The sequence below is a fragment of the Sapajus apella genome, unplaced genomic scaffold (genome assembly GCF_009761245.1).
Source record: "Sapajus apella isolate SASKATOON/1434 unplaced genomic scaffold, GSC_monkey_1.0 scaffold26, whole genome shotgun sequence".
Lineage (NCBI taxonomy): Eukaryota > Metazoa > Chordata > Mammalia > Primates > Cebidae > Sapajus > Sapajus apella.
The window spans coordinates 25,499,018-25,523,188 of record NW_022436966.1 but is presented as its reverse complement, the minus strand read 5'-3'; the positions used below and the strand labels follow the sequence as shown (position 1 = coordinate 25,523,188).

The 24,171-nt window shown below is 45.2% G+C and overlaps 2 pseudogenes; one reads left to right on the top strand and one right to left on the bottom strand.

Annotated features, from left to right (window-relative positions):
• Positions 1–8,659: 8,659 nt before the first annotated feature.
• LOC116560665 lies at positions 8,660–10,317 on the bottom strand (annotated as a pseudogene).
• A 1,879-nt stretch (positions 10,318–12,196) lies between these two features.
• LOC116560699 lies at positions 12,197–12,396 on the top strand (annotated as a pseudogene).
• Positions 12,397–24,171: the final 11,775 nt, after the last annotated feature.

The following is a 24,171-nucleotide window of genomic DNA, read 5'->3' as shown; positions in this document are numbered from 1 at the left end:
GATCTGGTCCAGGCTGGCCATGTCCTGCCTGGAGGGCCAGGTTGGAAGAACACTCAGGCTGAGAACAGTCACATGCCTTCCTCTCCCTCTGGAACCCACTTTCAAGGGAGCCAGCCTGAGGCTAGCATCACTGTTTGGTCTCCTCCGATCCTTCCAGATCTTCCTGGTGCTAGAGTTAGTGCCCCCCTTTTCTCTCAGCTGAGTCATGACCCTCACAGCCCAGCCCCCACCCTAGATCTGCTACTATACCTGATTGATGCCCTGGCCTCAGGGAGGGCTGGAGCTTGGGGCTAGTACCTTGGGCCTTCAGGCTTCCTCAGGGCAGCCTGGACAGAAGCTGAGACTGGATATCTTTTGCCAACCTTGGCAGAGAAGTACAGAATGTGTCTAAAATAATTGAAGGTTATTTGGTGCTTGTGGGAGGGATTTTTATTACCAGGGATTTTGCTGGACCATTTGGGGCAGCCTTGTTAGGCTAGCTGAGGGTTCCTATGTTTTCCCACAACTAGATGTTTACTGTATCTGTGCTCTTGCTTTTTAAAAATGTCCTCGTTTAGAATAGCTTCCTTTTGTTTTATGTTTTATCTTCCTTTTTATCTTTTAAGTGGGAAATGGGAGACCAGTATAAGGGGGCAATTGTGAAGCTTGCCTGTGCTCCAAGTTAGGGACACTAAATCCCTTCATCCGTGGTTTTCCCCTGTGGTTCCTCCAGAGCTATAAAGCAGAGCTGGTATTCAAGTTACAGATGGGGCCCTTGACCTTGAACTGGACAGGGCTGAGAGCCCTGGAGCAGGAGTGCTACTGGGAAATAACTCAGAGACATCCTCCCAGAGCAGTGAAGAGGTTGGAAGGAGTCAGAAGCCTCAAATCCTCGGCCTCTGACTTACAAAGCACCTAGACTTTCCTTAGGACTAGATAGAGCTACCGTTTCACCCAGGGAGGGCCCGCTGAGAGCTGCTTCCACCCCAGCATTGAGATGTGGTTGGTTAATGTGAGTTTCTCACTAGGACTGACTATCCAACACTGCAGTCATAGCCACATGCAGCTATTTGAGTCTCAATTTAAATTAATTACAATTAAATAAAGTTTAAAAACCAGTTCCTCATCCACACTAGCTGCATCTTAAGTGCTCACAAGCCACATGTGGCTGGTGGCTGCCTCACTGGCCAGCACAGGCCAGAACTCCTCCGTCATTGCAGGGCTCTCTCAGCAGGATGCATTGGTCCCCTTTACACTGAGCTGTCTCACTATGTTGTCTAAATGCCTTTCCTACCTAATGGTAGATGTTCAGTGGGTGCATTTGCCCTACACACTCTCCCAAGGTTCTTTCTCAACCCGCAGAAGTAGCTGTGTGGCCTTGTAGGGACTCCCTTCCAGAAAGAACAGGTAGCATGCCTCTGACAACCAAGCTGACCAGGTGACCTGCAAGGGTCCCCAGGATCAACTAACAACCTGATATTTACTACCAAACTGATGTTTCTCCCTGTCCAGTGGACACTTCTCAAGTAGGCTGCCCTTCTGCCTTTCCGCTGCTACTTAGTAACTGGTTGACTTAGGAGGAAGCGGCCCTTCAGAGGCTCCAATGACCAAGAACATTCCCTTCCCTGCTCCTCAGTGTCACCCCTCCTCCTCCCAAGCATCGCCATCACCAAAAATAAAACTTTTTGATATCCTTGGTGTAGTCCATGAAGCTCCTGCATTAGAATTACTTGGAGGGAAGAGGCATGTTTAAAAATGTAGGTTTTGACTGGACACAGTAGCTTATACCTGTAATCCCAGCACTTTGGGAGTCCGAGGCAGGTGGATCACCTGAGGTCAGGAGTTTGAGACCAGCCTGACCAATATGGTGAAACTCTGTCTTTACTGAAAATGCAAAAATTAGTTGGGTGTGGTGGTGTGAGCCTGTAGTCCCAGCTACTCAGGAGGCTGAAACAGGAGAATTGCTTAACCCAGAAGGTGGAGGTTGCAGTAAGCCGAGATCATGCCACTGCACTCCAGCCTGGGGAACAGAGACTCTGTCTAAAAAAAAAAAAAAAACAGATTTCTGGGCCCCACAGCAAGCCAATGGAATCAGAATCTCTGGGCAGGGAGGGTCTACTGAATTTGAGAGTCACTGCAAATGAGGAGGCCACACAGGATGAACCTTGAGAGTCCCTGGAAACTAGCAATCGACCCCCTTTGTATTCTAAGGTCTCTGGTTTATTGCAGACCAGCTCTCCCCAGGGCTGAGAGCCACATACTGGGAAATGGTGGTAATGGTGGTGTGACAGAAATGTTCCCCATGCCCTCCTGTTCTCTTCTTGCCCACCCCCACCACCTGCACACACAGGTACATACACACATCCACATGCACACACACTACTCTCTCAGGAGGTCTGCTGGGAAAACAATAGACCTTCAGAAAAGCCCATTCCAAGCCTGGCTTCGTGTGCCGTGGTGAGCTCCTGGCCTTCTCTCACAGGCCCTCACTGGGGAGGAAAGATTTCTCTTCCTCACTCCTCACTAGGTTTATGGCTGAAGCACCCATAGTAAAAGACAGATTAACAAGAAAAAAGCATACACATTTATTTAATATCTAGATTGGACATGACACAGGGGCCTTCAGAAATGAAGACCCAAAGAAACAGAAAAACCCGTGTGTTTTTATGCTTAGGTTTGATAAAGAGTGGACAGTCGTGCAGATGTGGGCAAAGCGGATAATACACTAATTTATCACTATTCCAATGGTAATAAACTGGGGGAACTTAGCAAGGCCTGTTCAGAATCTTCTCTGTGTCCCTGTGTCCTCGGAGATAAGAACATTCTTTTCTTGTGGGTATAGGGTGGGCACCTCATGTAAGGGTCTTATGACCTACTTCAGAGCAAGATCAGGGAATTCTTTTATGAGCTGCTTCAAAAGAGAAGAAAATGGTCAGAGAGGCCTTGTTGTTTCTGCTGCTTCCGCCAATGCCAAAGTGCCATATTTGGGATAGTCTGTTCTGAACCCCATCATCCTGCTGCATGAAACCCCAGGGCCTGAGTCCCCTGCCTCAGAGTGACCTTTCTTTTCTCTAAATCAGTGTTTTGCAATCTTTTTTAACCCTTGCCCCACTTTGGTGAACACAAAAGCTGTCTCAGATTTTAAAATGCCAATTTCTCCCCTCTTCATATCCGCCCCAAATATCCTGCGGTTTGTGTTACAAAAGCAAAATTTTCTTTTTATCTCCCAAATGTAAAATTGTATGCACACAATACCTGAAAGAGCATAAAGATAGAGTTTATTGCTAGAAAGAAAGCCATACTGTGAGACTCTAGCATGAGCCTGCATCAGAATCACCTCCAGGACTTCTTAAAATACAGATTGCTGGGCCCTACCTCCAGAGTTTCTCATTCAGGAGGTGGGATGCCTGGGGAAACCATACTTTGGGAATCACTGCTCTAGAATAATGGTGCACACTCCCTCCCTAGGGCCAGAATGAAGGCCAAGCCTTTAAGTAACACAACAGTTACCAGATCATCTCATGGGGCTCCCTTCTCTCTCTGTGCTTCCTCCCTCTTCAGAGTGGGAGCATCTACCTAGATCTCAATAACACTGACAGCCTCCACTGGGTGAATCTCTGCATTGTTATGCTGACCAAGTCTCTACCTTGGCAAAGACTTCATCCACTCTAGGGAGAGAGGAAAGAAGGAGGTAAGGAATGAAAAACCCTTTCCTGCCAGAGTAATACTGAGCACGTTTTCAAACTCCACATCCGGAAGTTTTAGGATATGTATGTGGAGTGTGTGTGTGTGTGAACAGGCACATGAGACACATACGTATGCTTTTTGTTCCTTAGATTTCTGGGCAACATGTGCAGGAACCAAAGCAGAGCACTCATCCTGTGAATCTGAACAGCATTAATGAAGAATGTAGGTCTCCTGTTCCAGCCAGGACTCAGAGCAGAACAGTGGCATAGCTTGCATATTTATTTAGGCCTTGGCATCTCAGCAATGAAAAAGTTTGTGGAATAAATGAGCAAAAGATGGAGAACTTTTCTGCTCTGTGTTTATAGGTTTTGGCTGTTCCCAAACCATCCATCTTGAGCTCTCACCGTAAAGCAGGCATGCAGCCTTTTGACACGCGCATCTTGAAAGTTTTACACTATTTATTTTTTCCTCTGGGAAACAATCTAGGTCTCTGCCACTGAGGCTGTCAGGCAATAACAGAGTGCCTGAGCTCATTCAATTGTTTATGAGGCTTTCTCTGAAATCCTTAGCCCTTTCCTACAGATGGGAGAAGCAGTGAAAAATCTCTTAGCAACAACTGAGCAGGCTCATCTGTCCTCCCTGTCCCGATGCTGCTCCCTATTTAGTATTTATCACTAACCAGGGATAGTGATAAATGGCTTGGCTGGTCTCTTTCTACCTGAGGTTGGAGCATTACACTCAGCTCAATAAAGGAACTTTGAGAGGAGCACGACCCATATGGTGAAGAACTTTAAATTATGCCTTACAAGGAAAGACAGAGGGAACTTGGAAGGCGTAACCTGGGGGTGGACACTACCCCTTCTCTTCAAATATCCAAAGAGCTGTTAGGTAGAAGCACCTTGAACCTAGTTCCTGTGGCCCTTAAGGGAAGTCCTGTGATGTTCAGGATTTGCTAGGATTCCCTTCTCTACCAGGCATCTATCTAATGTTAGCGGAGCCTCTTTTCTCTTTTTCCTCTCTCTCTAGGCAATCTCATTTCTTCTCATGGCTTTAAATATCATCTTTAGGCTGATGACTCTCAAGTGTATATGCCTACCCAGATCACTTTTCTAAAATGAGAACTTGGATATTCAGCTGCCTACTCACGTCTCCACTTGCTGTCTCCCTGACATCTCCAACTTCATATGTGTAAAAGTGAACCCTTGATCTGGACCCCCTAACCCAAATCTTATCCTCCTACCACTTTCCGCATCTCAGTAAATGGCACCAGCCTCCACCCAGTTGTCAAGTCAGGAATCTGGGTGTCATTCCTGGCATTTCCTTCTCATTCACACCTCACATCCAATCCATCACCAAGTTCTGTTTATTCCACCTCCAAAATATTCATTGAGCTCCTCTATTCCTCTCCACCTTCATATCCACCATCCTCATTGAAGCTCCCATCATCTCGCATGGGGACTATTACAAATGCCCTACTCTTCCTGCTTCCATGTTACCTGCCATCCCCCCACCCAACACCCAGAGCAACACCTGAAAACTCAACATCTGACCATGTCATTCCCCTGCTTAAAACCCTTCAATGGGCTGGGCATGGTGGCTCACATCTGTAATGCCATCACCTTGGAAGGCTGAGATGGGAGGATCATTTGAGGCCAGGAGTTCAAGACCAGCCTGGGCAACATACTGAGACATCGTCTCTACAAAAAAAATTTAAAAACAAAAATTCCTTCAATTGTGTCTGTTGTAGTTAGATAAAGTCCAGGCTCCTTCTGAGATGCACAGGGTCCTGCATGATCTCTCTCCCCTCATCTGGTACCACCCTCCCCACCACTCTACACTGGGGCCACACTGGCCTTTTCATCTCCTCAAATGTATCAAGCTCCTTCCTCACACCTGTGCCTTGATCTGCCATCCCCCAGCGCCCCCTCCCCTCAGTCTTTTAGTTCTCATCTCACATGCTACCTTTCCAAAGAAGCCATCAATTTTAGTTATCTTTTGCTGCAAAACAAACCATCTCAAAACTTAGTGGTTTAAAACAACAACCATCTTATTTCTTGTAATTCTGTGAGTTGCCCAGGGCTTAGCGGGATGGTTCTTTTGCCAGTCTTGGCTGTCAAGCGTTGACAATGAGATGGCAGCTGAATCAGAAACATTCAAGATGGCTTCACTCACACACCTGCCATCATGACAGGAACATCTCACCTGGGACACTGGGGTAGCTGGGCCTCCCTGTGTCACCACAGGGCTCGCTTTCCCAGAGGCTTCTTCGTATGGTCTCTCCAGCAGGATGACCACATTGATTTGGGGCTAGAATTAGCCCATTAAAAGTTTTGTTGGAATAGAGAGCTGTGGATTTTGGATATGTATATTTGTTAGTGTGAATAAATGGTTCTCAGGAGTGATGGTGTAGTGTACTGAAAAAGAACAGGACTTTGGAGTCCAAAGTTCAAATCCCATCTGTACCGTATGTGATTCTTGCTTATTCATTAAAGCTCCCTTGGTTACTAGCAATATAAATGGATTCTGGCGAGCATAAGCCAAAAAGGGGAAATTTGTTAGAATGTATTAGTCAGGGTTCTTCACGGAAACAGAACTCATAGGATATACACATATATATACATACACACATATGTATGTATATATATATAAATAATATATATATATGTATAGAGAGAGCAAGAGAGAGAGAGAGAGAGATTGAGAGAGAGAGAGAGATATTTACTATGAGGGATTGGCTTACACAATTATAAAGGCTGAGAAATCCCATGATCTGCCATCTGTAAGTTGGAGGCCCAGGAAAGCCAATGGTACACTTCCTGTCCAAACCCCAAAGCTGGAGAACTAGGGAGTGGGGGTGGGAGGTGGAGGGGATGGGTAGAATATAAGATCTGGTCTAAGTCAGGAAGTCCCAGAACCAGGAACACGGATGCCCAAGAGCAGGAAAACCTGGATGTCTCAGCTCAGACAGCCAGAAAATACACCCTTCCCCTGCTATTTTATTCTATTTTGTCCCTCAGCAGATTTGACTATGCCCATCTGCACTGGGGAGGGCCATCTTCCTTAGTCAGCCTACCAATTCAAATGCTAATCTCTTCTAGAAACACTCTCACAGACACACCCAGAAATAATGTTCTACCAGCTATTTCATAGTTCAGTCAAGTCAACACATAAAACTAACCACTATAGAGCACATGGAAGGGTTGACAACCACAACTCGGCAGTAGGAGTCAGTGGCCTTTTTTCCGGGGTGCTGCTGTTAACCTGTCTCAGCTTTAATAATGATTTCTTATCTTTGTGTCTCTCATTCTTTAGTTTTAAGTCTTACATCTTCGTCTGTCTCAAGACTGTTTGACCCAGCTTGGATCAAGTATCAAATTCCTTGGTCAGGCTGGGCATGGTGGCTAACACCTGTAATCCCAACACTTTGGGAGGCTGAAGTGAGTGGATCACCTGAGGTCAGGAGTTCAAGACCAGCTTGGTCAACATGGTGAAACCGTGTCTCTACTAAAAATACAAAAATTAGTTGCGCATGGTGGCGGCTGCCTGTAATCCCAGCTACTCGGAGGCTGAGACAGGAGAATTTCTTGAACCTAGGAGGCGGGGGTTGCAGTGAGCCAAGATTGCACCACTGCACTCCAGCCTGAGCAACAAGAGCAAAACTCTGTCTCAAAAAAAAAAAAAAATTCCTTGGTCGGCCAGCCAGCCAAGGCTGCAAGGTATAGTTATATGGTACAGGCCAGGCTGCCAGAGGCGCTGGAGGATGGGGTACACAGCAGGAAGGGAAGCCTCAGTTTTCTGACATATAAGGTAGGATAATCTGCTTCTTAAAGTCATTGTAAGGATTAATCAAAATAATGTCAAAAAATGCCTAACACATAGTAAACATTAAGTTTATGGTTAAGTGTTAATTTTTTTTGTTTGTTTGAAAAGTATATAACAGATTTATTATTATTTACAATTAAGTTCTGTTGGACAACACAATGAAATAAATAAAAGACGTGCCCTGGCCTGTGAATTTCAACTCTCCTTCAGTTCTCTGAAGGGCAAACTGGAAAGCAGTGATCAGGCAGGGAAGAGAGGGCAGATGGAGGCCAGGCCCGTCGGTGGGAAGGCCACTCTTTTCTCTCACCAGCTTTAGCACTCATATCCCCAAATGTCCAGAGAACAAGTATGGAAGAAAACAAAGTGCAAATTTAAAAGTGATAGAAATGTTGTTTCACACATCCAAGGAACCAAAACTTTATACACAGGTAAAATGGTAAAGATAAATGGTTTTCCCTGGCCTTCATCACAACTCCTGAAATGGAAAGACGGCATTGCTGTGCTTCTGGGCCTGGGCTTCTTGCTCTAAAGCACGAAGGACATTGCACGCAGTTTTGGCAGAGGGGCTGTGGCCACAATCACCAGCTTCAGGCGAATATGCTGGAGGTCTCGAATCCCTTGGCACCCCCAACCATGTTGTGTGCACCCACATTCTGGGTGTCCACAGATCGATACAGAACACATCCTTACCTCTGCAGCAAACCCGTTTCCCTGGAAAAAATTTTCACACATCCTCTCCCACCTCAAAACAAAAAAATTTTTTTTAACCAAATGGAGATTTTTAAATATGTTGAATTTTATGGGGGAAAAAGGGCCAGAAAGCTCTGAGGAACAGTTAAGAGATCTGAGGAAATTTCAGCAGTAACGAGACACATTCATGCAGCCCACCACGGAGGGGGCTGTAGTCTCAGTTTCCATTAATCCAATGCTTAAATTGAGTTCACTGGACAAACGGCCCCAAGGTGATGGGACACGCGTTAGGCCAGAACGACTTTGGAAGGGTGAGAGAAAGCACAGAGAACACCACCTGGGTGTGGGGTTGTTTTTGGTGCTGCCGTTGGTGAGGAAACCCAGTGGGGCCCTGTGCCCCTCCAAGTGAGGTATGGAAGATCACAGCTAGTAGTGTTTCCCAAGTCAGGAAACTGAACCTCTGCTAAGTGATTGCATCAGGTTTTTTTCAGTGTTATTCTTCCAGGTCAAGAGAAACCTCAGTCAAATCTTCAGAAATCCCGTTCACAGCAGAGCTACTTGCCACATAGCTTGAGCTTCTCTGGGAGGTCCATGCTTTACCCAGCACCTCACATGCCAGGACAGGGCTGCGGGAGCCCACGTGCTTCTTTTGAGGAGGGCGCTGGGGTCCTCCCAGCCCTGAGAGCCTCGTCAATACTGTGCCCACAGCACAGCTTTGCATTCTTTGTCCACACTGACAACGTGCGAGTCGAGGGTGACCACGCCACTGCATTGATGGAGGAGCTGTGCTGCTTTGAAAGAACCTTTTCCACTTTCCCTGTGAGCACACTCCAAATATAGAGAGAGCCCTCAGCAGAGCCTGCTGCCACGTAACTGCCGTCAGGGCTGAAGACAACTCTGGTCCAATCAGAGCCGCACTTGAACCCAGGTGCACTGAATGTCTGCTTGACCACATTTGTTCGGAGATCAATAACTTTTAGCAAGTCATCAAGGGAGCAGCTCAGGAGCTCAATCCTTTCTGAATTTAAGTCCAGGGCAGTAATCTTTCCCAACAACTGCATCTCTCGAACTATACTCTCTGATCGCATGTCCCAGAAATGAATTTTCTTGCCAAAATGTCCACTCATTACACATCGCTCTGTGCAGACAATAGCATTGCAACTGGATCCTGCAAACACTGTCTTTATGCAGACTTTGCTGTGTAGATCCCAGAGTTTGAGAGTCTGGTCTTGACTTCCCGAGACAACCCGTGCATTGTCCAGTAGAAACTTAGCAGACAGCACTTTCCCACTGTGTCCCGTGAGTGTGTGCCGTAATCGATAATCATCCACAGTCCAGATTCGGCTTGCAAAATCGTTTGAAGCTGCTAAGAGATAGGATCCAGCGCTATCAAATTCGATGCTTGTAACTCCTGCATTACTGCCAGATAGAGAACCCTTGAATTCACTTTTTTCTCCAAATACTTCCCAAAGCTTAACCCTGCAGTCCATGCCTCCGATGGCCAGTAACCGGGAACCTGGACTGAACTGCACAGCATTGACTTCCCCATTGCGCACATCAAAGACACATAAGGCAGTAGTTGGTACCCTCACTTCTTTACCAGAACTAGGATGAATATCCACATTGTTCTAGGGGACTGGGAAGGAAGAGACAGAGTGTCTCATGGCTGCTCTGCTGATGGCTCGCACAGGAGAGGTCTCTTCCGTGTGATCAGAGGTTTCATCCACAATGACCTCAATGTCATCATCCTGTTCAACTGGTAGAGGTTCCTTTGCTGCTTCAGCAAGCTCTTTCTGCAGCCAGGCTTGCCCCTCCTGGAGTCTTTTTCATTCTCTACATTGAGGCGATTGGCTTCCTGGGCTTTCCCAGCCATCCATCTGGTGACCAGCTCCTGGCTCTCTTCCACAGTTTTCCTCAGTTTTTCCTACAAAGCAGTAAAAGTGAGCTGCAGGTCATCATATTCATCCTTCAGGGTCTGGTGGCTATTTCAAGGTCCTGAAGCTTAGTGCGCAGATCTAGGCACCCCGTCTCCAGGTCAGAGATAGTCTGCAAACATTCTGCAATTCTCCCACGTTTCTTGTGTAATTCAGTCAGTTCTTGGTGCTTAATCCTCAGCTGGGCCATTTCTTGCAGCTGACTGTCATTCCATGTGCCGTCATTCCATGGTACGTCATGCTTTTCAGCTCATAGTTTTTGGGCCAACACTGAATGAAGATCTGACTTTTCCAGCAATTTGTTATCTCTACACACTGCCTGTCCCCGAGGCCATCTGGGACCAGTGTTATTTTTTTAAGTTTATTTTATTTATTTTAAATTTTTTAAAGAGATGGAGTCTCGTTGTATTGCCTAGGCTGGTCTCAAACTCCTGGACTCAAGCAGTCCTCCCACCTCAGCTTCCCAAAGTACTTGAAAAAACAGTTTTTAATACTGGTGAAGAATTGAGTGAACTAGTAACAGCTTCAAAACACCATCATAATCTTAAAAGTTCTGGGCTCACCTTATACTTGTCTTGATTCAGCCCTGGAATCAGCTGTTTTTCCAAGGAGCTCTCATTCCTTTTATGAAAAATGATATTCAAAAGCCAAGACCTGGTCCCTAGATGCTGCTATTAGGATGTCTCTGTTTCAGGGGACAGAGCTGGGGAACACACATGTGCACACACACATTTATATCTACATTTTTTCTATCTCACTGCATATTGGAAATTGTGAGTTCACTCCCATACCCCCAATTCCAATCCAACACCATAGGTTTTATTCTAGTTTTCTCCTTTGTCATATTTATTAGTTTCCTGATTTTAATGGCTGTGTTTTGGTTGTAAAAGAGAATGTTCTTATTTGGAAGAAATACACACTAAAGTATTCAGCCAATGAGGGGTATGAAGTCAGCAATTTACTCTCAAGTAATTCAGGAAAAAAAAAGTTATTTGAACCCTACTTGCAACTTTTCTGTAAGTTTCAGATTTTTCAAAATAGAATTTATCAAAAACAAACAAAAATCCAAAAACAAATAACCTCATACATGTGTCACTTCTTACCTGGGCAGATAAATTACTAGAAGGAGAAATGCTGCAATAAAAGGCCTGTGCGTTTGTAATTTTGTTTTGTTTCTGGAGATTGGGTCTGTCTCTGTTACCCAGGCTGGAGAACAGTGGCACAATCATGGCTCACTGCTTCCTCAAACTCTCAAGGGATCATCTCTCCTCAGGCTCCCAGATAGTTGGGACCACAGGCTTGCACCGTCATGCTTAGCTAATTTTAAAATTTTTTGTAGAGATGGGGGTCTGTCTATGTTGCCCAGGCTGGTCTCAAACTCCTGGGCTTAAGCTATCCTCTGGCTTTGGCCTCCCAAAGTGCAGGGATTAGGTCAGGCAGGTGGTTTACACCTGTCATCCCAGCATTTAAGAGGCTGAGGTGGGCAGATCACTTGAAGCCAGGAGTTCGAGACCAGTCTGGCCAACAAGGTGAAACCCTGTTTGTATTAAAAATACAAAAAAGCCAAGCACAGTGGCATGTGCCTGTAATCTCAGCTACTTGGGAGGCAGGGGAGGTTGCAGTGAGCCAAGATCTCGCCACTGCACTCCAATGTGGGTGACAAAGCAAGATTCCATCTCAAAAAGAAAGAAAGAAAGTAAAACACAAAGTACTGGGATTACCAGTGTGAGGCATCTCACCTGGCCTATTTATAATTTGATGGATGTTGCCCAAACTGCCTTCCACAGTGGTTTTACAATTTACATAACCCCCCACCTGGAGTGAACAAGAAGCCTTACTCTCCCCAACACAATATTTTATAAGACTTCAGTTTTCTAAAAAAGCAATTCAATTGAAGGCCAGCCTGGTCAACATGGTGAAACCCTGTCTCTACTAAAAATACAAAAATTAGCTGGACGTGGTGGCGGCTGCCTGTAACCCCAGCTACTCGGAGGCTGAGGTAGGAGAATTTCTTGAACCCGGGAGGCAGAGGTGGCAGTGAGCCAAGACTGCACCACTGCACTCCAGCCCGAGCAATAAGAGCAAAGGGATCATTTCAGGGATCATTTCTACAGAAATTCTAGAAGAAACTAGTGAAGTTTCTCTGCGCAGGTAGAGCACCAGAGGCGTGTTCTCTCCTGAACGTGAAGCTGGTCTTGGTGTTGCTTTGCAACGGCCGTTTGCCACTGATGGGCGTTCGTTTACCTCCATCAGGGTAAGATGGAGAGGACGCAGCCTGTGTGGTTTCCCTTCTTCGAAACAAAGATTAGTTGGTGAAAGCTTTCTTGTGTAGTTTCAGTTTGCATTTCTCTTACTGTGAGTGAGTTTGATCATCTTTTCAAAGACTTAAAGCTGGTTGCATTTCTCTTTCCTTAAGTGGTTGGTGCACAATCTTTACCCATGTTTTCATTGGCTTATTGCTCTTTTATTCTTATTATCATGATCATTGTTGATTTTGAACCTCTAAATGTGATGGTAATTAGCCCTATATTAGTTGTAAATATTTTTCTCAATTTCTCACTTGTCTATTGACTTTTGAAGATAGTTTTGCCATGCAGATAGTCTTTGTTATGTAATCGCATGTGCCACTGTTTTATAGCTTTCTAGGTTGTTGTACACCAACTAAGGATTATTAAAAATAATTTCTCTATGTCTTCTTCTAGTACATGCTTTAAAATTTTGTTTATACATTTAGATACTGGACACATTTGAAACTTATGCTAATCCAACTTCATTTATTTCCCAGAGGGCAATCCATATATTGAATCATTCCTCTTTTCTTCCTGATTTGAAATGCTGCCTTTCCTGCACATTACATTCCTATAACTTCTGCATTTGGACCTATCTCTGGAATTTCTGTTCTGGTCCATGAGTCTCTCACTCTCTCCGTTATGTCTCTGGCCACTCCTTCTCAGCCTCCTTTTCTGGCCCCTCCTGCCTTTCCTTCCCCTCCTCTTTGTCATGGCATCCCCTCCTGTTCTATCACGATACATTTTCCTTCTCTGTCCCATGCTGATTTCATCTGGCTTTAGGGCTTCCATACCAGTGGTGTGCTGAAACTATGTGGCATTTGTATCTCTAGCCTGGCACTCTCTCCTGAATTCCAGACTTATGTAGCCACTGTCCTCTCAGGGGCTCCACTTGGAAACTTAATCTGCATTTTGAAAATAACACTTCCTAACCCAAATTCCTGCTGCTCCCCAGAACCTGCTGCTCTTATAACATTCTCAGGAAATAAGAGCTCCATTCTCACTCCCTTCTCTCTACAGCTTGAGTCAAAACTCCATGTCTTTGATGACTTCTCTCTTTTTTATTTTTTATTTTTTGAAACAGAGTTTGCTCTTGTTTCCCAGGCTGGAGTGCAATGGCACAGTCTCAGCTCACTGCAACCTCTGCCTCCCAGGTTCAAGCGATTTTCCTGCCTTAGCCTCCCAAGTAGCTGGGATTAAAGGTACCCACCACCACACCCTGCTAATTTTTGTATTTTTAGTAGAGACAGGGTTTCACCGTGTTGGCCAGGCTGGTCTCAAACCCTTGACCTCTGGTGATCTGCCAGTCTCAGCACCCCAAAGTGCTGGGACTACAGGCGTGAGCCACCGCACTCAGACGACTCCTCTCCTCTTTAAGACATTCACGCCTATCAAGTGCTGTCAGCTCTGTTCTCAAACAGATCCAGAGTTGAACTAGCTCCCTGTCCCATCATCTGTGTCTCCCCTGGGCTATGGAAATAGCTTCCTAGCCCATCTGTCTATGGCATCCCTGATTTCACCCCCTGACCCCAGGTCCATTCTCCCCTCATCAGCCAGAGCAATCCTTTAAAAATGTAAGTCTGATCACGTCCTCCCTGCAGTGGTTCCCAAAGTCCCATAAAAGCCCCTAAAGCCTACCTGACATGGCCCCCAGCTAACTCTTGGATCTTTATCCTCTTCCATGAATCCACTCTTGCTGGGCACTCTGGTCTTCCTTCTGTTCCTTGAACACACAACAGGACTCCTGTCTCTGCCAATGCACCTTCTTTGAATAACTGTATATAAATTTATAGACTTAAACTTCTATAAGACTTACATAAACTTTAGACTTGTGTAGACATAGAAGTTGATCGTATATGACACTTGGACATACATCTAAACATGTAAGCAAAATGAAGCTAGGCATGGTGACTCACACCTGTAATCCCAGCTATAATCTACTGAAAATACAAAAATTAGCCCAGCCTGGTGGTGCACGCCTGCAATCCTAGCTGAGGTTGAGGCCCAAGGAGGCTGAGGCACGAGGATCGCTTGAGTCTGGGAGGCGGCGGTTGCAGGGAGCCGAGATTGCACCACTGCACTCCAGCCTGAGCAACAGCCCAAGATTCTTCTGCTAAAAACAAAAAAACAAAAACCTAAAAATATAAGCAAAATGAATTGGCTACAACAGTCCTAAAATTTCTTCATATTCAGAGATGTATGTTCTGAATCTTATTTTGATTCTAACCATGGATGTTCTTGTTTTTCCAAACAACATTGTTCTCCGTGCCTTCAAAAGTGCTAGTTTGATGACACAGCATTTTTTAAAAGAATGCCTTACTATTGTCTCCAGGGTTTCTTTTTTTCTTTTTTAATTTATTTATTATACTTTAAGTTCTGGGGTACATGAGCAGGTTTATTACATAGGTATACATGTGCCATGGTGGTTGCTGCATCCATTGCCCCATCATCTGCATTAGGTATTTCTCCTAATGCTGTCCCTCCCCAATCCCCCCATCCCCTGCTATTCCTCTCCTAGCCCCCCAACCCCCAGGTCCCCATGTGTGATGTTCCCCTCCCTGTGTCCATGTGTTCTCATTGTTCAATACCCACTTATGAGTGAGAACATATGGTGATTGGTTTTCTGTTCTTGTGTCAGTTTGCTGAGAATGATGGTTTCCAGCTTCATCCATGTCCCTGCAAAAGACATGAACTCATCCTTTTTATGGCTGCATAGTATTCCGTGGTGAATATGTGCCACATTTTCTTTATCCAGTCTATCATTAATGGGCATTTGGGTTAGATCCCAGTGTTTGCTATTGTGAAAAGTGCCACAATGAACATACATGTGCATATGTCTTTATAATAGAATGATGTATAATCCTTTGGGTATATACCTAGTAATGGGATTGTTGGGTCAAATTGTATTTCTAGTTCTAGATCCTTGAGGAGTCGCCACACCATCTTCCACAATGGCTGAATTAATCTATACTCCCACCAACAGTGTAAAAGCGTTCCTATTTCTCCACATCGTCTCCTGATTTTTTAAGAATTGCCATTCTAACTGGCATGAGGTGGCATCTCAATGTGGTTTTGATTTGCATTTCTCTAATGACCAGTGATGATGAGCTTTTTTTCATATGTTTGTTGGCTGCATAAATATCTTCTTTTGAAAAGTGTCTGTTCATATCTTTTGCCCACTTTTTGATGGGATTGTTTTTTTCTTGTTAATTTTCTTTAAGTTCTCTGTAGATTCTGGATATTAGCCCTTTGTCAGATGGGTAGATGGCAAAAAATTGTTCCCATTCTGTTGGTTTCCAATTCACTCTAATGATAGTTTCTTTTGCTGTGTAGAAGCTCTTAAGTTTAATTTGTCTATTTTGACTTTTGTTGCCATTGCTTTTGGTGTTTTAGTCATGAAGTCCTTGCCCATGCCTATGTCCTGAATGCTATTGCCTAGGTTTTCTTTTAGAGTTTTTATGGTGTTAGGTCTCATGTTTAAATCTTTAATCCATCTAGAATTAATTTTTGTATAAGGTGTAAGGAAGGGATCTAGTTTCAGCTTTCTGCATATGGCTAGCCAGTTTTGCCAACACCATTTATTAAATAGGGAATCCTTTTCCCATTGCTTGTTTTTGTCAGGTTTGTCAAAGATCAGGTTGTAGTTGTGTGGCATTCTTTCTGAGGTGTCTGTTCCATTCTGTTGGTCTATATCTCTGTTTTGGTACCAGTACCATGCTGTTTTGATTAGCCTTGTGGTATAGGTTGAAGTCAGGTAGTGTGTTGCCTCCAACTTTTTTTTCCTTAGGATTGTCTTGGCTATGCAGGCTTTTTTTTGGTTCCATATAAGTTTTAGGTGGTTTTTTTCCAATTCTGTGAAGAAAGTCATTGGTAGCTTGATGGGGATAGCATTGAATCTATAAAATTACTTTGGACAGTATGGCCACTTTCATGATATCATTTCTCCCTAACCCCGAGTATGGAATGTTTTTCCATCTGTGTCCTCTCTTATTTCCTTGAGCAGTGGTTTGTAGTTCTCCTTGAAGAGGTCCCTTCACATCCGTTGCTAGTTGTATTCCTAGGTATTTTATTCTCTTTGTAGCAATTGTGAGTGGGAGTTTGCCCATGATTTGGCTCTGTTTGTCTATTATTGGTGTATAGGAATGCTTGTGATTTTTGCACATTGATTTTGTATCCTGAGACTTTGCTGAAGTTGCTTATCACCTTAAGGAGATTTTGGGCTGAGACGATGGGGTGTCTCCAAGGTTTCTTCCAAGCTTCTAACATTCTTGGCTAGTGCTGTGTATATGGACTGGTGAGAAAAACTGCATCATGACTACCACTTGGATGACAGGGATGTAAGACACACCTCAATTTCAGAGATGTTTAATTGTAAAAACAAGAACAACAAATGGGAAATAGAATCAGTGAATTATGGTACTATCTGGTAGGGCTAATTCCCTCTAATTACTCTTCTTTTACGAAATTATTTTTGCTTATTTCCCTTTATGAGTAAAGTCAGGGAATATTATTTATATAAATAGATGAGAAAAATGGCAAATAAATAAATGATAATAGCAGGCAGAATCAGACCTAATTACTTGGTTCATTATTTCATGTAACAATTGTAAGTGGCTTTTGCCTTAGAGTGGAATTAACAAATACCAGGTAGTCCCTCCACACTCAGCCCATGCTCTTGGCCAACACTGCTAATTCATCAAGGTTCTATTTTTCACTAATACCATAGGATGCCTTAGACTCTTCCTCAATGCAGCATTCTAAGTGGCCATACCAATTGATTAGATTTGGTAAATGGAATTAAATTCTCTGAAGCCAACAGTCACCAAAGGCATGTGGATACAAAAAGCAGGGAAGTCTAAATCTGTTATCAATTCTCCAACAATGTAGGATGCATCACTACCCCTCTTTTGGAACAAATTATATTCCTATATCAACCGAAGGACATTGAAAGACTTCCCCACCACCATATATACACAGCTAGACCAACTGAGTTCAGAGCCCTAGGCTACCCATAAGTTGAGTCATGCAAGACTCCTCTTTAGCACAGCTGAAAGGCCAGCTGTTTTTAGTTCCACAGTGTTCTCTTTTCCCAGCCTGAAGCGTTCAGTGCCTCCACCTAGGCTCCCTGATTCGCACTGAAGAGTAAATGACTGCTAGCCCAGTCAGACCCTCCCAGGAGCCCAACCCCTTTTCATAAGCAGTGCTTCTGAATTATCTGGGCATCTTGTTGCAATGCAGACTCTGGTTGGGTAAGCCTGGGTTGGGCTTAGTGATGCTGATTTAAACACTAGAGAAGCAAGGTGCTAAGTATATTTGTCAGCTCAGACTGCCATAACAAAATATCACAGTCTGGTGGCTCAACCAACAAAAATTTATTTCTCACAGTTATGGAGGCTAGAAGTCCAAGACCAAGGTGCTGGCAAGGTAGTATTTATTATGAGGCCTCTCCTCTTGGCTTACAGGCAGCCACCATCTTGTTGTGTGCTCATATGGCTTCTTTCTTGTGCAAGTAAGGAGACAGAGTGAACTCTCTGGTCTCATAAGGACACGAATCCTATGTCCTTATGAGCTCCACCCTTAGAAACTCCTTTAACCTTAATTACTTCCTTAGAGGTCCTATCTCCAATTACAATCACCCTGGGGATCAGGGCTGCAACCTATGTGTCCCAGTGGGAGGACACAAACATTCAGTCCATAACTAAGGAACACAACATTGGGGAGAAAGTCCTACTTTGCTGGGACACTGGCAAGTGTGAGTATTCCCTGGACACCTACAGCAGGCCTCTCCTCAACATCTGAGGCAACCAAGCTGGAGGATTCATCAGTGACTAAGGCCAGCAATGTTGTATTGCTGGCAGGAAAGATCCATTGTCTAATTATGAATCTCGGCATCCTAGAGTTATGGGGAGAAGCCAGTTTTCAATTCGTTTTAACAGAGCTTCTCTCTGTGGCAGTTCCAGCCAAATAAGCCAACTCTGCAGGTTCCAGGCAAAGAAGGTTTTGTTATGGGCTATATTTAGTGCCCAGGTGGCAGGTGGATATCTGCCATGCTAAGCCCAGCGCTACCGTGCTCACCACTGCAGCCTGTCAGGATGTCTCCCAAGGGCTTTTGTGGCCACGTGGAAGTTCCCATGGCCAGGTGCCTCCCCCTGGATGGCTTTAGAAAAGCTGCATCAGGTGGCACTGTGTCTCTTTAAGGGCACCATGCACTGGACCTACTGGCTTTTCAAAGGCCTGCAGAAATGCTATGGTTTGAATATGGTTATGCTATGGTTTGAATATGTTCCCCAGAAAGCATTAAGTTGGAAACTTAATCCGCAATGGAGCAATGTTGGGAGGTGGGGCCTAAGAGTGGGGTGGGAGGGGTGGTATTTAGGTCATGAGGATTTCTCATGAATGGATTAATGTTGATTATAAAAAGGGCTTGACCCGGGCACGGTGGCTTACACCTGTAATCCCAGCACTTTGGGAGGCCAAGGCAGACAGATCACTTGAGGTCAGGAGCTCGAGACCAGCCTGGCCAACATGGTGAAACCCTGTCTCTATTAAAAATACAAAAATTAGCCAGGCTGGTGGGAGACGCCTGTAATCCCAGCTGCTTTGGAGGCTGAGGCAGAATTGCTTGAACCTGGGAGGCAGCGGTTGCAGTGAGCCAGGATTGCGCCATTGTACTTCAGCCTGAGCAACAGAGTCAGACTCCATCTCAAAATAATAATACTAATAATAAAATACAAAAATAAAAAGAGCTTTAGTCTAGGGGTTCACTCTCTTGCCTTCTCTTGCCCTTCTGCTTTTCACCATGGGATGGTGCAGAAAGAAGGCCCTTGCCAGATGACAGCGCCTCACTCTTGAACTTCCTGGCCTTCAAAAGCCCGGGGAAGATATATATCCCCTTATTCACTATGCATTCATTCATCCCATATTAATTGAACACCTACTCTGCCCTAGGCATTGGTTTTGGCCCTGGCCACACAGCAGTGAGCAACAATGGCTATTCTTTTGTTGTTGTTTTTTCTTTTTTTTCCGGCCTTTTTTTTTCTTTTTGAGATGGAGTTTTTCTCTTGTTGCCCAGGCTGGAGTGCAATGGCACAATCTCGGCTCACTGCAACCTCTACTTCCTGGGTTCAAGCTATTCTGCTGCCTAAGCCTCCCAAGTAGATGGGAGGGAGAAAAGCATGAGCAAAGGCATGGAGGCAGCAATGGGCATCGTGAATTGTTAATTAGAGAGAAGAGTGGATTGCTGGAGCAGCAAGTGCATGTAGTAAGGTAAAGGTAATCACACAATGGAGTTGGGTGACATCAAAGTTAAGAGGGCTTTGGAAGCCAGGCAGTGGCATTCAGTTTTGATGGGCTGTTAAGGATCAACGGTGAGTGCTACAATGGTCACGATGATGAAAGCAGTGCTTCTGGAAGCATAATCTAGGGACAGCATGAAGACAGCTCAGCTTGGGGAGACACTAAAGGCTGAGGCATGAGCCTTGACCTTATGAGAAGCTGAATTAAGACACTGGAATTAAGAATGGAAAAGGAGTCGGTGCAGTTGCTCATGCCTGTAATCCCAGCACTTTGGAAGGCTGAGGCGAGCTGGTTACTTGAGGCCAAGAATTCAAGACCAGCTTGGCCAACATGTTGAAACCCCGTTTCTACTAAAACTATAAAAATTAGCTGGGCGTGGTGGTGGGTGCCTGTAGTTACAGCTACTGGGGATCCTGCGGCATGAGAATGGCTTGAACCTGGGAGGTAGAGGTTGCCGTCAGCCGAGATCATGCCACTGCACTCCAGCCTGGGTGACAAAATGAGACTCTGTCTCAAAAAGAAAAAAAAAAAATGGAAAAGGAGGTAGAGTTGTAAGTGTTACCATGAAGGAAGAGTTGACGCTACGCCAAAAGACTGGAACCTGGAGACTGGGATTAGAAGATGGATTGAAACTCACTTTCTCCATGATCAAAATGGAGGAGTAGCACTTGCCGTGTTCACTTCCTGGGACTGAGCTGAGCCTCACATGAGACAATGGCTATGAAACCACTTGGATAGGAGAAGAGTTTTAAACGCCAAAGGGATCATTGTTATTTGAATGATTCACTTGTAAGTAGTATTTATTTTAGGACTGAGGGAGGTAGGGCTTGGGGAAGAATAGGGCATATCTGTGGACATGTCTGCCCAGCTCCTCCTCCCTCTAACCTTCCAACCTGATGGATCTCAAACCTAACACAGGTCTTCCCTGCTTTCTTAGTCTGTGGCCACCTTTCTCCCAGTTACCCAGCTTCAATCTGGGCCTTTGACTCCAGGTATCTTAGGGACCTGAAATTTTCTTTTTCACCCTATGCCACTACAAGCACACAATAGTCAGAAGACTGTGCCAGGGAGAGTGTTTGCCCTGCTGGCTCTGGCCAGTTACTACTACTGGCTGTGCAGCTTGGGAGACTGGGTCGTGTGGGACCTGAAGTTATACCAGAAATGGCCTAGTCAGGGGACACTGACCCAACTGGTAGGCTCTGACCTACAGTGCCTTAATCTTCACATCTGTCTAATCTCTCCTTGCCTGCTCAGTTCCTTGCCAGAAGTTAATCTGCAGTGAAAACAAAGCTCCTCTTTGCTGTGCTCATTCTGCACTGTCCTGTGTAGTTATGCTATAGACTGAATGTTTGTGTCTGCCACAAATTCATATGTTGAAACCTAATCCCCAAGGTGATGCTGTTGAGGTGAGGACTTTGGGAGGTGACTAAGTCATGAGGGCAGAACCCTCATGAATGAGATTTGTGGCCCTATAAAAGAGACCCAGGGGATCTCCCTCACCTCCCTCCCCCATGTGAGGACACAGTGAACAGACAGCCATCTGTGAACCAGGCTACGGGCCCTCACCAGGCATTGAATCTGCTGGTGCCTTGATCTTAGACTTTGCAGCCCCTAGAACTGTGAGAAATCAATTTTATTGTTTCTAAGCTACCCAGACTGTGGTATTCTGTTACAGCAGCCTGAATGGACTGAGACCTGTTAACTGTGATGAGATTCTGGATTTTTACTGTCCTTATCATTTCCAATACTTTCACAAACATTATCATGAGGGCATGTATAGCAAAGGATAGCACTGTTGTGCATGGGTTGAAATCCCAACTTCCCTACTTGCCAACCAGTTACTTTGTTCCATAGACCTTGGTCTTCTCATCTATGAAATGGGATAGCAATAAGTCCTACCTCTGTGAATAGCTGTGAGGATTGGCTGAGGCTCCCTGGGGTGCCTGAAGGGTAATGGTGATGGGGTGGGGCCCTCCACTCAAAGTGCCTGTAGTCTGGTTGGAGAGATATGTGAATAGAAAAAAGTTGGCTTCTTTGGGCTGCCTGGGCTTTTGTTAATAAATTTCCAGTGGGACGTTTCCGCCACTTGCCTTTTTTTAGAGACATGAAGAGAGGAGAATTGAAAACATTTCCTATGTTGAAATGAAAGGCACTATTTAATCTTGTCACCATCTGCCTTGCTCTAGGCTGGGAGCCCACAGGCCCAGCTCCCCGTTTCCTAGCGACAGGGCTGCACACCTTTCTCGGTGCAGAAAAATGCACACCTTCCCCAGTGGAGAAAAACATTCCCTGGGCAACTGCTGGGAAGGCTCTGGCCCAGGGAACTGGAAAGGAGCCACCCCAGACCACAAGGGTCGCCCAGCGTTCCCTGGGCGTTTTTCTCCAACCAAACAGGCCACCCTATTCTCCCTTCCCAGGGTTACACAGTAGCAGGGGCAGCCCTTAATTAATTTGTGAAGTCCTTGAAGTGACCCTCAGTGCCCCAAGTCCCCTCTTCTGCCTCAGCAAAAGTTTCAAGGCTGCCATAACAAAATAGCACAGATTAGGTGGCTCACAACAACAGAAACTCATTTTCTCTCAGTCATGGAGACCGGAGGTCCAAAGCTGAGGTGTCTGCAGGGATGTTCTTCCCATGCCTGTCTCCTAGCTCCTAGTGGCTCCAGCAATCCCTGGGGCTCCCCAGCCTGCAGATACATCGTTCCAGTCTCCTCCAGCCTCATGCACCTTTACTCTCTGTGTCTCCTTTCTTGTCTCTCTCTCTCTTTTTTCTTTTTTTGAGACAAAATCTTGCCCTACCCCCCAGGCTGGAGTGCAGTGGCCCAGTCTCGGCTCACTGCAACCTCTGCCTCCCAGGCTCAAGTGATTCCCCTGCCTCAGCCTCCCAAGTAGCTGGGATTACAGGCGCACACCACCATGCCCAGCTAATTTTTGTATTTTTAGTAGAAATGGGGTTTTGCCATGTTGGCCAGGCTGGTCTCAAACTCCTGTCCTCAGGTGATCCACCTGCCTCGGCCTCACAAAGTTCTGGGGATTACAGGCATGAGCCACTGCACCCATCTGTCATTGGATTTAGAACCCACTCGAATCCAGGCTGTTCCCATCTTGAGATCCTTACTGCATCTGCAAAGACCCTTCTTCTAAATAAGATCACATTCTGAGGTTCTGGTTGGATATAGTTTTTTGGGAGGACCACGATTCAACCCACTGCAAGAGGCTATCATGTTACCTGGACGCCTCCTGTCTGGGAGAAAAGGTTTAATAAACTACTGGGAGACACGGTATGTGGGATACACCTTCATTCATGCCCAAGGGGTGTGTGTATATATATTTATATATATTTTTTTTTTTTTTTGAAACAGCTTTGCTCTTTGCTCTGTACCTTAGAGTACAGTGGTGCAATCTCGGTTCATTGCAACCTCTGCCTCCCAGGTTCAAGCAATTCTCGTGCCTCAGCCTCCTGAGTAGCTGGGACTACAGGCATATGCCACCATGCCTAATTTTTTGCGTTTTTAGTACAGATGAGGTTTCACTGTGTCAGGATAGTCTTGATCTCCTGAACTCGTGATCTGTCAGCCTCGGCCTCCCAAAGTGCTGGGATTACAGGCATGTGCCACCGTGCCCAGCCAGAGATGTATATTTTGAAAGTGGGTCTCAGGACTGGGAAACACCTTAACCAAAGAGGACATCACCCACACGGTAGAGTATGTGTGGTGATATTTTCTGGCCGGTGTCTTCCTGGTTATCTTGCTGCTCATAGAGAACCAGCCATACCCTGTGCAGCTGTGTAAACAGGAGAGAGTCACCGGCATGGTCCTCCTAGCAGGAGGGGCTCCTGTGCCTCTGTCTGCTTACTGCAGGGCTCTGTTGAAACCCTTTTTCCTCTGGGGCAGTGTGTCGATCAGCCGATCAGCGAGTGCCCCACTGGTGATTCTGGCCCACCTGGAATTGGGTGTGCAAGGGGCTCCCCGGGCTCTGGAAAGGGCCCCGCTCTTGATCTTCCCATTTGCTGACAAGACAGCAGCCTGCAAATCCAAGTGGGTCCCCAGTTCCCTGAATTTCCCTCACGCTGAGGGCTGAAATTGGCCATCTAAAATCCATGTCTTTTCATTCTTATTTTTATTTTTTTAAAATGTCATTTGCCCAAAACAAAGCAAAGCAAAACCCCAAAAACACCCCACAAAATGATCACATGTGTTTATTTTTATTTGAACAGGCATTTCATTCTCATAGTTCCAGATTCAAAAGGAACAAAAGGATATTCTATGAAAATTCTCCCTCCCACTCCTGTCTCTCAACCACCTGGTTTACCTCCCTAGAAACAGCCAGTATTTCAGCTTTCAGTCTTTTGTATTCTCCAGAGGTATATATACTGTCATATATTCTTTTCCCCCTTTTCTGCATAAATGGTGGTTACTATACCTAGTTCTGTAACTTGCTGTTTTCACCTCACAATAAATTCGAGAATCTTTCCGTAT